Below are 13697 nucleotides of genomic sequence, written 5' to 3' on the forward strand. Positions count from 1 at the left end.
CAGGTGGGAGCCTACCACTCTGCGCTCTGTGTCTCTAAGTCCCTGCTGCCTACTGTCCTGGGACAGGTACTTGTATGGCAGGCAGCTCGAGCCATGTGTTGTGGGGTCCGTTCTTGGTGACTCCATGCTCGTAGGTGCTGCTGTGCCACAAGTGATTATGGGCAAAGTCTTAGTAGTATAATGCCCTCCGTTTCTGCTCCGTGTCGTAGAGTCCACGTAAGCCTTGGGCTCCCGGTTCCCGGCTCCTTGCTCTATAGCTCTTCAGAAGCCTGCTCGTGGCCTCCTGGAGCTCTCACTTTCCTCTGTGCTCCCCTCCTGTCTGTCCTCGCACACCGACTCTCTGCACTAACTGAACTCACTCCGCCTCCAAAACAGGATCATTATACAGGGAAGCTGCCCTAAAACAGGGATTTGAGCTCCCCCTCCTGGTTTGGAATTGGAAGGTGTTGTGTGTGTGTGTGTGTGTGTAAACCTACCAAAAGGAATCTCACTTGTCTCTGGACATAGCACTATCCTCCTCGAGAGGAAGACAGCACTACTGTGGTACCCGAACTCCTGGGGTGGCAGATTCCCCATACCCCCCCCCCCCCCCCCCCCCGTTAAATCCAGTACTCCTGGACTGGGAAGAGAAACATAACAAAATACACGTTAAACAATGCAAACAACTTGACAAACATTTGAACAATAATAAACTTTGGCTTCCCTTTATGGGAGGTAAGGACACTTGAACGTTGCAAAACAAGTTTATAAAAGTACATCTGGTCTGACACCAGCGTGTCTTTATTTATAAATGAGAGTACCGATGCGAGAAATCCATCATAAACCCCCAACGTAGGACTTAGGCGGGCTTCAAGGTGTATCGTGACCAAGTGTTTGCCGCGCCAGACGGTTTTGTCTTCGGTCTAATGGAACAAACTAGGTCCTACTCACGCTAGCAATGTGGGTAGAACCAAGGTGCACCTTGAGGGTGCCAACTATGTATAAATGCAGTTTTTGAGTAATTCACTGTCCATTACCCTATTGTCCATTTTAAACCTCAAACTAAGATAAGCAAACAATTCAACAAATAACAATAATTATTGACATTTTTAGTCCTTGTACCTGGCTGGGATATGACCTTTGGTACTACGAGTAGACCTATGTAATTCCTGGTCTACTATGTCTGTAGTAGTGTACCCACTAGTGTGTGTACTATGTGTAGGTATACTAGGCAATTGTCTGCGTGGTTTCAGATTCACCATAGGCCTGACAGTTTCACCAATAGCAGAGGGCGGATTTTCGGGTTCTACTGCTGGGGTGACATTGGCTGCTGGAACCTGGTGGTGCGGAGTCTCTTCAGGCTCTGGATGGTTCTTGGTCACTTCTTCTATTTCCGGCTGGGGAAAAGTTAAGACAGGTATCACAATGGCCTGATGTACTTGAGTCCAAGACTGGGGAAAATCTCCAAGAACAGTGTGTATTTTCTTTTCTTCTGATTCCATGGGTGGAGATGTTCCTGTGTCTGTTTCTCTGCTCCTCAATTTATCAGGGCATATTTTGAGATGGTCTCTGGATACTGCTGTCGAAGTTTCTCCTCAATCTTTGCTGATAAGGCAGACTTTCGTGTTGTCGAAGTTTGAAGGCAGGATAGTATACAGTTCTTCTTCCCACTGGTCGTCAAGTTTGTGCAATTTCCTTTTACGTTTGAGCACTTGTTCACCTGGTGACAAGGAAATTGCAGGAGCATGTTGGTTATAGTCTCTTTCTTGCTTTTGTCTCGCTTGTGATAAACTTTTCTCTACGCATTCTTGCACTTGGCGGTACTTTTCTTGTCTCTCAGTTTCCCAATCGGTATCCGGTGAGGTATTTTCTGGGGTTAGGACTCCCATGTCTAGATCAACAGGCAACTTACTGGATCTTCCTCTCATTAAGTACGCTGGAGTACAGTTGGTGAAATTTACTGGGACATGGTTCTACAAGTCTATCAAGTCCGGTAACAATTCTGGCCATGAGTTCCTTTCATGTAAAGACAATGTCTTCAGTAGATTTATAAACTATTTGATTCATTTCTCGCACATTCCATTGGTTTGCGGATGATACGCAGAGGTTCTAATCTTTTTGCATCCATACAAGTTGCAGAACTCCTGAAATACCGCCGCATCAAAGGCTGGTCCTTGATCAGTAAGCAATTTTTCAGGATAACCGTGAGGACTACAGAAGTGCAGTTGGAAAGCTCTGGCTGCTGTCCTTGCTGTCAGGTCCTTGATAGGTATAACTACCAGGAATCTGGAGTAGGGATCCACGATAGTCAAAGATTAGATGTAGCCTGACTGGCTTGGGGTTAGCTTCACATGGTTCACATGCATCTCTGCCCATCCATGGTGGGGCAACGAGTTCAGCATGGCTTCTTGCTTGTTTTTCCGCCTGTTCCTCACGTAATCCGAGTATTGAGTTGCTCCACGGCGATGGAATGCTGGCAGCTCTACTTCTTCAACTTCTTCTGAATCCTCTCCCACTTCTGGTAGGTTGGGCATTCTGGATAACATATCCGCGTTGGCATTCTTGTGCCCTGCACGATATTTGATAGTGAAATCATAATTGGACAACCGGGCCATCCATCACTGCGCGAAGGCACCGAGTTTTGCAGTCTCTAAGTGAGTCAACGGATTGTTGTCCTTGTATACTGTGAATCTTGCAGAGGCTAGGTAATGCTTGAACCTCTCTGTCACTGCCCAGACGATGGCAAGGAATTCCAGCTTAAAGGAGCTTTAATTTTCAGAGTTCCTTTCGGTGGGGCGCAGCTTCCTGCTGGCATATGCGATTACCCTCTTTGCTCTTTGTACTTGGGACAGTACTGCTCCTAATCCCACGTTGCTGGCATCCGTGTACAGCACAAACGGTTGATCGTTTTCTGGGTAGGCCAGTACCTCTTCTCCCGTGAGAGCCAACTTCAACTGGGTGAAGCATTCGTCCAGTCGGTCGTTCCAGTCAAACGGGGTATTTTTATCCTTGGTTTTCTTAGATTGGCCCACTAACAGGTCTTGTAGTGGCGCGGTTATCTTGGTGAAGTCTTTCACAAATCTTCTGTAATAGCCTACCAACCCGAGGAACTGCTGGACCTCATGGAGGTTACTGGGTTTTGGCCAGTTCTTGATCATGGTGACCTTGTCAGGATCTGGGGCCACTCCTTCTGAGCTCACCACATGGCCCAGGTACTGTACTTTGGATTTCAATAGATGACATTTTGAGGGTTTCACCTTCAAACCAAAGTTGGACAGGGCTTCAAACACTTCGGCCAGGTGCTTCAGGTGATCTTCATAAGTCTTGGAGAAGACAATGACGTCGTCCATGTACAACAAGACAGTTTTGAAGTTCTTGTGGCCGAGACAGCACTCCATCATCCTCTGAAACGTCCCTGGGGTGTTGCACAGTCCAAAAGGCATGTAATTGAACTCGGAGAGACCCATCGGTGTCGTGAAGGCTGTCCTCTCCCTGTCCGCCTCTGCTACGGGAACCTGCCAGTACCCACTGGTGAGATCCAAGGTAGAAAAGTAATTAGCAGATTTTAATGCCGCCCGTGACTCTTCTATTCTGGGCAACGGATATGCATCCTTGTGTGTAATGCGGTTTATCTGCCTATAGTCTACTCACATTCTCCTGGTGCCGTCTTTCTTTCTGACGAGGACTACGAGGGGCTACAACTGTCTCTGATTACCCCAGCCTCCTTCATCTCTCGCAACATACTTTTGGCACATTGATAATGAGCTGGAGGTACAGGCCGATATCTCTCCTTAATGGGTGTATGACTTCCCGTGGGGATGTGATGTTGTACCCCTTTTACCTGCCCGAAGTCTAGTGGGTGTTTACTGAAGACTCATTCATACTCTTGGACCACCCTGTAAGCCCCTTGTTTCTGATGTGAAGGTGTAGAATCAGTGCCCATGTGCAATTTGTGACACCAATCTTCCATTTGACCTGCAGAGTCATTGTCCTCCGCCTGGGTGGACGGAACCAAGGGTTCTGCTGCCTTTATCACATTGTCATCGACAGTAAACAATTTGGCAATCGCGGCATATCTGGTTAAGTGAACTTCCTTTTCTCCACAGTTGAAAACACGTACTGGTACCCTCCCTTTGCGTACTTCAACCACCCCTCTGGCTGTCAGGATTGTAGGCCTACTGTCAGAATACACAGGTTCTAACAGTGCCTGGTAGTCTTTACCTCTGATACCTATTGCTGTCCGGCACCATATCAACATTTCACTTCGTGGGGGTATTGCAATGGGGATTGGATCACTCACTGTGACTCTGCCAATTTCTCTACCAGACAGTTCTACCTGTTGTCTTTGTACCAGAGCCCTGATTTCCTTCTGTAGGATTCTCTGTTCACTGGAACCAGCTGTTTCTGCCACCTGCTGTAACAAGACAATAACCTCTGACAGACAATTTTCAATAACATTGGTACCAATGGTCATCATGGGGTTACATTCACGTCGATCAATATCAACAATCACGATCCCTTGGGCTTTTAATTCTACCCGTCACATTTTTATGGTGACCTCTTTGTATCCCACTTGTGGCAACGGCTGACTGTTGCTGGCTACTATGGTGAAATCATCATCGGGGCCACAAGTAATGTCTGTGTCAGCCCAATAACGTTTATATAGACTGTAAGGCACAGTTGTAACCTGTGAACCAGTGTCAAACAAAGCATTCATGGGGATGCCGTTGATCACAATGGGGAGAACAGGTCGTCCTCCAAAGTATTTGGCTTGCCAGTTGTGTGGGCCTGGTCGTCCTACTCCTGGGGGTTGGCCCTCTGCACCAGGGGTCGCTTGTTTAAATGACAGTACCTTGCACTGTGCCCTGCCTGGTTGCAGCGGCGGCAGATGGGTCATCCATCCTGGTGATAGCGGTCGTCGTCTCGCCCTCTGGTCGGCGAGATCCTCTTCTGTCGTCGCCAGGGAACATCCTCCAGTCTTGAAGCGAGCTTGATCTTCTCCTTGGGGGCCTCCTGTAGGGACTGCATGGTCCGGGCCAACGCAGCAAAGTTCTCGGTCAGCTCCTGCATCTGGAGGCGTAGTCCTGCGGGAGAATCATCGTCGAGGACCTGGGCATCGGCCTCAGCAGGGACCTGAGGATAGGATGCCACCTCCTTGTGGTACGTGAGGGCTGGACGCTTAGGAGGTACTGCACGGCTGGGTGGGGGTTCGTGCAACACCTGGATGGTGCTGTCCTTAAATTGCGCAAAATCTAGGTCAGGGTTTTGCAAAGCCAGAATACGTAATTGAGTCCTGTGGATGTTAGACAGGAGCCCCTCAATTAACTGCTCTTTCAAAAGTTTATCTGCATCCTGTATGCTGTTAGGATCTACTTGATTAACAGCCCAGAGTGCCTCCTGCAAGTTAAGAGCATAGTCCCAGATACTGTCTTGGGCTTTTTGCTTACACCCGAAGAACTTCATTTTTATCTCTGCAGCAGTGCGGGTCTCAAAGGTAACTTTGAGCTTAGCAAAGATCTGCTGTACAGTCCCTTTATCCACAGCCGGCCAGGATTTTACCTCCCTCAGGGCCACTCCAGACAGTTGGCCAGTTAGAATGTTAATCTTCTGATGCTCTGTCAGGGGACACACTTCAAACAGGCTACAGAGTCTTTCTTTAAGGCCGGCGTCACACTCAGTGTATAAAAATACTGTCCGTAATTTACGCCCGTAATACGCAGAAAAGTCCCCAAAATAGTGGTCCGTATCTCCTCCTTAGGCAGGGTGTGTAAGCGTATTTTGCGCATGGCATCCTCCGTATGTAATCCGTATGGCATCCGTACTGCGAGATTTTCTCGCAGGCTTGCAAAACCGACATACGGACATACAATGGATCCATGTTGTCAAAAAATCGTAACAACATATATACTGTCTCTCTCTCTCTCTCTATATATATATATATATGTCAGTAGACACATATATGTATATATATTAATATTTCATCCAGCGCTAGATAGCTTTAAAGCCGGTAATTCAATTGCCGGCTTTTGCTTTCTCCTTCCTAAACCCGACATGATATGAGACATGGTTTGCATACAGTAAACCATCTCATATCCCCATTTTTTTGCATATTCCACACTACTAACGTTAGTAGTGTGTATGTGCAAAATTTGGGCGCTCTAGCTATTAAAATAAAGTGTTAAATGGCGGTAAAAATTGGCGTGGGCTCCCGCGCAATTTTCTCAGCAAGAGTAGTAAAGCCAGTGACTGAGGGCAGATATTAATAGCCTGGAGAGGGTCCACGGTTATTGCCCCCCCCCCCCCCCCGGCTAAAAACATCTTCCCCCAGCCACCCCAGAAAAGGCACATCTGGAAGATGCGCCTATTCTGGCACTTGGCCACTCTCTTCCCATTCCCGTGTAGCAGTGGGATATGGGGTAATGAAGGGTTAATGTCACCTTGCTATTGTAAGGTGACATTAAGCCAGATTAATAATGGAGAGGCGTCAATTATGACACCTATCCATTATTAATCCAATAGTCTGAAATGGTTAAAAAAAACACAAACACATTATTACAAAGTCTTTTAATGAAATAAAAACACAGGTTGTTGGAATATTTTATTATCCTGGTAATCCACCTAAAGACCCTTGCTCTGTAACAAAGGAAAAATTAAAAAAACAACATCTCGTACCTTCCGATGATCTGTCACGTCCCACGATGTGGGACGTCACGTCACGTCACAGGGGAATGTCACGGTGGCTGTGAACCGGTCCGTGGCCCTGGGCGCCAATGTGAAAAGGAAAGGTCTTTAAAGGGAATAAAGTTTATGTTCGTGACGCCACCTGTGGTATTCGGTCAAGGTTACCGACGCTGCTTTAAGGGGTCCTCTAGGGTGATGTTATGGCAGCTAGATGGTATAACTTCCCACAGGTGAAGTATGTCCCCAGGGCTTCCCAGTGTGTAGATCGTAGAATGGTGAGAGGTGCAGTAAGGAACGAGGACACAGGTTTGCAGTCTCTTTATCTCGTTTACTGAAGACTTCAGCAGCCACAGTCCAGGGCACCGGCAAACAGGTCCACATAGAAGTCCGGGCAGTCCAGAGACAAACAGGTTCCCCTGGGTAAGTCAGGTGGGAGCCTACCACTCTGCGCTCTCTGCCTCTAAGTCCCTGCTGCCCCTAAGTGTCCCAACGAGGTCTTTATTCATTCTGCTGTACTGGGACAGGTACTTGTATGGCAGGCAGCTCGAGCCGTGTGTTGTGGGGTCCGTTCTTGGTGACTCCAAGCTCCTAGGTGCTGCTGTGCCACAAGTGATTATGGGCAAAGTCTTAGTAGTATAATGCCCTCCGGTTCTGCTCCATGTCGTAGAGTCCACGTAAGCCTCGGGCTCCCGACTCCTTGCGCTATAGCTCTTCAGAGGCCTGCTCGTGGCCTCCTGGAGCTCTCACTTTCCTCTGTGCTCCCCTCCTGTCTGTCCTCACACACCAACTCTCTGCATTAACTGAACTCACTCCGCCTCCAAAACAGGATCTTTATACAGGGAAGCTGCCCTAAAACAGGGCTTGGAGCTCCCCCTCCTGGCCTGAAATTGGAAGGTGGTGTGTGTGTGTGTGTGTGTGTGTGTGTGTGTGTGTGTGTGTGTGTGTGTGTGTGTGTAAACCTACCAAAGAGAATCTCACTTGTCTCTGGACATAGCACTATCCTCCCCGAGAGGAAGGCAGCACTATTGTGGTACCCGAACTCCTGGGGTGCCACAGTTCCATTCCAGATCCCAGAGAGATCGACTGACGTAGGCAATTACTCGTCCCTGCTAGTGTTGAGCGATACCGTCCGATATTTGAAAGTATCGGTATCGGATGGTATCGGCCGATATCCGAAAAATATCGGATATCGCAGATACCGATATCCGATACCAATACAAGTCAATGGGACACAAATATCGGAAGGTATCCGTAATGGTTCCCAGGGTCTGAAGGAGAGGAAACTCTCCTTCAGGCCCTGGGATCCATATTAATGTGTAAAATAAAGAATAAAAAATATTGATATACTTACCCTCGGACGGGCCCTGGTTGTCACCGCTGCAATTGCCATGCTTTTCTTCCTAGGAATGAGCGCTTTAATGACCTTCGATGACGTCGCGGCTTGTGATTGGTCGCTGAGCGGTCATGTGACCGCTCACGCGACCAATCACAAGCCGCGACGTCATCGAAGGTCCTTAACGCGCTCATTCCTAAGAATGAGCGCGTTAAGGACCTTCGATGACGTCGCGGCTTGTGATTGGTCGCGTGAGCGGTCACATGACCGCTCAGCGACCAATCACAAGCCGCGACGTCATCGAAGGTACTTAACAAGCTCATTCATAGGAAGGAAAACATGGCGATTGCAGCGGTGACAACCAGGGCCCGTCCGAGGGTAAGTATATGAATATTTTTTATTTTTATTCTTTATTTTGCACATTAATCTAAATCCCGATACCGATTCCCGATATCACAAAAATATCGGAACTTGGTATCGGAATTCCGATACCGCAAATATCGGCCGATACCAGATACTTGCGGTATCGGAATGCTCAACACTAGTCCCTGCCCTTCCTGGTCATGGGCCAACACAGCTCCTAGTCCATAGAGACTTATATCTGTGTTTAACACAAATGGCTGAGAGAATTCTGCGTAAGCCAAGAAAGTAGCATTTGTCACTGCCAGCTTAATTGCCTGGAAGGCCTCTTCTTGTATATTCCACCACTGAATCGGACAACTCTTGGGACTTCCTGCTGTCCCCCTCAACACTTTGTGCAAAAGTTCCGTAGTCTTTCCGAAATCCTTTATGAATCTTCTATAATACCCTGACAAATCCAAGAATGCTCTCAGTTCTCTCAAGGTGGTGGGTGTACACCACATCTGCGTGGCAGCCACCTTCTCCTTCATCAGATAAACACCTTCACTGTAGACTGTATGCTCTAGGTACTCTATTTCGTCAACCTGTTGTTCTCTCACTCTTCCTACAATACTGATTGTTGTGCAGGCCCTAATAGGACTCGAGGATACTACCCTGATAGGCCATAAGTTTCTGATTGAGTTGCTCCGATCACCCATCATGCTGACCGCCTCCATTCCCTGGAGCGTGGCCCTGGTCACCTCTGTACCATAAGTCCACACCTTGCATCATAGCTCACATGACTTTCCATGTCCTGCTATCAGGTCATATGGTTTTAGCTTTGCACACTGGTCCATTCCCTCGGTCCAGGTCACGTCTAGTTACTGGGTTAGGGTTACTTGGTTCAAGTTACACGGTTCCGGTTACTCGGTTCTGGTACTGGTCGCTCAGCTCTGGTGTGCTCGTCTCTGACTCCTCATTATGGTGGCCATAAGGCAGCTCAGCTGCTTCCACATGTCTGTCGTGTTCCAGGTTCAGGTGCCGCCTCTTCCCCTCTTATTTTCTTTGGACAGCAGATAGTGGTGTTCTCTTACAAATGTACGTTCATGCATTATCTTCCCCTAATTAAACTGAGCTTTATGTGCAGAATTTCCATAAAGACTTTTATTAGATGTGGAAAATCTGCAGGCAAAAGCCCATGTGATTTTACTGCCTTTCCGCAGCAGAAACGTGTGAAACGCATGCAATCCACACATGAATGTATCAATAAAGTTTTGTCAAAGCCAATTACCAGGATTATCAAAAAGAAAATAGCTTTATTTAAAACATGGCATACAAAAAAAGAGACAAAAGCCGCAACGTCAAAAACGCAATAAAAACACGTAAAAACACTCAAAATTGTAATGAAAAAACTGTTAGTAACCTAATTTATTAATAGGTGCAGAAAGTATACAACATCAAAAGCTCATTGTGGGAACGTAGCCTAATGTGTCTATGAAAAAGCTGTGTGCAGCTTTTTGATTTGTCTGATTTGTGTTCTACAACTCCGGGTTAGCGACAGATAAGGTCAACTATTGGGGCCAGCCGAGTATGACAGATGTTAAGTGGGCGAAATGAACCTACAGTTAGTTCTTGTTGTTAGGTAGATCAGGAACAGTATTGAGAAGTAGAAGGACCTATGGTCTTAATGTAGTGGACCTGCATTCAGATGTGTTTGTCACGTCCCCCTGGAGGACCTGAAGTTAGAAGGTCATGTCGGGTAATGAAGCAGAGGCCTTCTTTAGAGATGGTGTGATCCCAAAATAAATGGATTTAATTTCCTCTGGTGCTCAAGAGGTTAACAATCCCTTTCTATGCTGGTCAGAAACATGCAGCTCCATTTCAGTTGCTTCTGATCTGGTCATTACTTCTTCCTGCATAAACTAGTCAGACCTTCTTGTCCTTGCCAATGAAAGACTTGTCTTCCTGTGCTATGTGCTAAAGCTAAGTGGTTGGCGTACAGTTGTTGTAGTAGTGTTGTGTGCTTTGCTGTAGTATGTGTGTATTTCCTGGTCCCTGTTACCATTTAGTTTATTTGTCCCTGTCCCTATCCTCCTCCCTATTGATGGTCAGTGCTTTTGTATGATAAAGATTTTCTGTTATCCCTGTTTTGTCTTTCTGTCGTGTTTACCTTACATTTCTGTCCCATGCCTCATGGGGTGGGGAAAAGGACAGATGAGGCTTTAACAAGAGCATAGTAATATTGGAGACATGGGCCTCTGTACCTTCAAGAGTACTCCCGAGACAGCGATAGTTAAGGTCCCATTTCAAGAGACAGTTTGAGGCTCCCATTCCTTACCATAGACCGTCACAGCGTGACAGTGTTTATGTACAAAGAGGTGGTCTATACTCGGGCAACCTGTTTTGACGGAGACAAGGACAAAGTGGCAGAAGGATTCCTTATCTCAGGCAAGAGGGTCTTAAGCAAACAATTATCTATACTGGTTTAGGTTAGTATAAGCTTTTTTTTATTTTTATTCTATTATTCTACATTTAATAGAATGGAGGCTATTATATCTAGGGCATGTGGGGACATTCCAATAGGGGCTGACTATGGGACATTACAAGGCTATGGGGACACAAGGGTCTGGCTATGGGGATATTACAAGACGGGTTGGCTATGGGGACATAAGGAGCTGGTTATTGGGACATTACAATAGGGACTGGCTATGGGGACATAAGAGGCTGGTTATGGAAACATAAAGGGCTGGCTATGGGGACATTACACGTGGGGCTGGCTGTGGTCACATTACAAGAAGGTCTTGCTAAGGGGACATTACAATAGGGACAGTAGGGACATAACAAGAGAGTGACCATCCTGTATTGGTGCTTTTGGGGGCCTTATATTGGGGGATCTCATGACTATACAGTACAGTATAGGGGGCTGTGTGGGACATTATACTGTATATTGGTGTGCTGTGGTGGATATTATACTATGCGGGGTTTTGTAGGGGACATTATACTGTAAGGGCCTATGGGGCCATTATATTTTATTGGTGACTGGGAGGCCATAATATTGCATGGAGTGCCGTGGGGACATTATGCTATATAATAGGGGGCTGTGGTAGACATCATAACTGCATTGTGGACTCTGATGAATATCATAGTGTATATTGGGGCTGTTGTGGATATTATACAGTATGGGCGACTGTGGTGACCATCATACTGTGTAAGAGGGCAGTGTGAGGAGGGGATACAGTTTGGAAAGGACAACGTGGTGGGCAGGATGAGGAGATAGTGTGAAAAAGTGGCACAGCGTGAATTTGGAGAGGGAGCGGCATAAAATGGGGAACACTATGGAGAGAGGTTAGCATGAGGGGAGACAGTGTCGAGCTATAGCGAGTGTAAGGGAAAACAGTGGAGAGGGGACAGCCACAGTATAGGCCGTGGTTCGCAGACGCCGGTGTGGTGGTTATAGCTGATAATGGCAGACAGTTGGGCGGTTATGCCTCATTAAGTCGGACAGTGTGTGGCGGTTGTAGATTGCGGCGCCCCAGGGTCCTGGTCGTCGCAGTGGTATTGCTTTCCTCTCGGGGAGAGTGATGCTATGTTTGGAGGCAATGAAGGAGAACTCTTTGTCAGGTAATACAATGCATGCAACATGTTCACACTCCAGACCAGAAGGGGGAGCTCTAAGCCAGTTTAAGGTGAACTCCGCTATAAGAACATCCTGATCTGGCAGGAAAGGGTTCAGTTCCTGTCAGAAAGACAGAGGGAGAGGAAAGAGAAGGGGTCCTGTGGCCTGAAGTGCTGCAGTTCCTAGGAAACAGACGGATAGAAAGCAGAACACATTGCAGCAAGCGTGAAGGAAAGCAGAACAAAGGAGAGGATATCAGAGGGAGATCAGCCAGGAGCAGGCTGCTTCCTTCTGAGGTGCAGAAATCCGGTGGCCAGAATACCGAGGGAGTAAGGATCTCTACGCTTTACTTCAAAGACTGGCAGGACAGCTATTTCCACGGTACCTGTCCGACCTATACCCAGGAGGCACGGTGGCAACTCTCAGAGGCTGGGGCATGATAGAGTCCCTATAAACCGCCTTAAGCCACCAGTCATACGGGTTTGTCCTATCCTATCTGGGGGACAGAGAGAGAGACATAACTGTCATGATCTGGTAATTCAGTAGCACAATGGACATAGGAGTCAGAGCACATACAGTGACCTGACAATAACCCAAAAACATAGAACGAGCTCTGAGACGTGGAAACTCTGCTGACCGCAATCCCTAATCCTCTCCAACACAACTAGAGGCAGCCGTGGATTGCGCCTAACGCTCCCTATGCAACTCGGCACAGCCTGAGAAACTGGCTAGCCTGAAGAAAGAAAATAAGCCTAACTTGCCTCAGAGAAATACCCCAAAAGGAAAGGCAGCCCCCGCATATAATGACTGTGAGTTAAGATGAAAAGACAAACGTAGAGATGAAATAGATTAAGCAAAGTGAGGCCCGACTTTCTGAACAGAGCGAGGATAGGAAAGGTAACTTTGCGGTCAACACAAAACCCTACAAACAACCACGCAAAGGGGGCAAAAAGACCCTCCGTACCGAACTAACGGCACGGAGGTACACCCTCTGCGTCCCAGAGCTTCCAGCAAGCACGAGAAAACAAATAAGCAAGCTGGACAGAAAAAAACAGCAAACAAAAAGCAAAAGCGGAACTTAGCTATGCAGAGCAGCAGGCCACAGGAACGATCCAGGAGGAAACAGGTCCAATACTAGAACATTGACCGGAAGCCAGGATCAAAGCACTAGGTGGAGTTAAATAGAGCAGCACCTAACAACTTCACCACATCACCTGAGGAAGGAAACTCAGAAGCCGCAGTACCACTTTCCTCCACCAACGGAAGCTCACAGAGAGAATCAGCCGAAGTACCACTTGTGACCACAGGAGGGAGCTCTGCCACAGAATTCACAACACATAACATCTACAACAGTTGTCAGGACCTTATGAGAAGCTTAGCAGTAAGGGACTACAACACTGCAGCACAAGGGAAGGCTACTGATTTCCACCTGGACAAGGGGACTCTGGATTTGCCTCCAAACCGGCCGGACTCTGCCTGCCCTGTGGTCTGGTGCTCTGGACTATGGATGCTGAAGCCTTCAGTAAAGGTAAATAGACTGCAACCTTGTGTTCTCGTTCTTCTCTGCGCCTCACACCATCCACCATCTACACTCTGGGAAACCCTGGGGACATACTTCACCTGTGGGAAGGTATACCATCTAGCTGCCATAACATCACCCCAGCGGACCCCCTTTAAGCAGCGTCGGTCACCCTGACCGAATACCACAGGTGGCGTCACGAACATTATCCCTTTAAAGACCTTTCCCTT

This window comes from Ranitomeya imitator, chromosome 10, assembly GCF_032444005.1.
Source record: "Ranitomeya imitator isolate aRanImi1 chromosome 10, aRanImi1.pri, whole genome shotgun sequence".
Taxonomy (NCBI): Eukaryota; Metazoa; Chordata; class Amphibia; order Anura; family Dendrobatidae; genus Ranitomeya; species Ranitomeya imitator.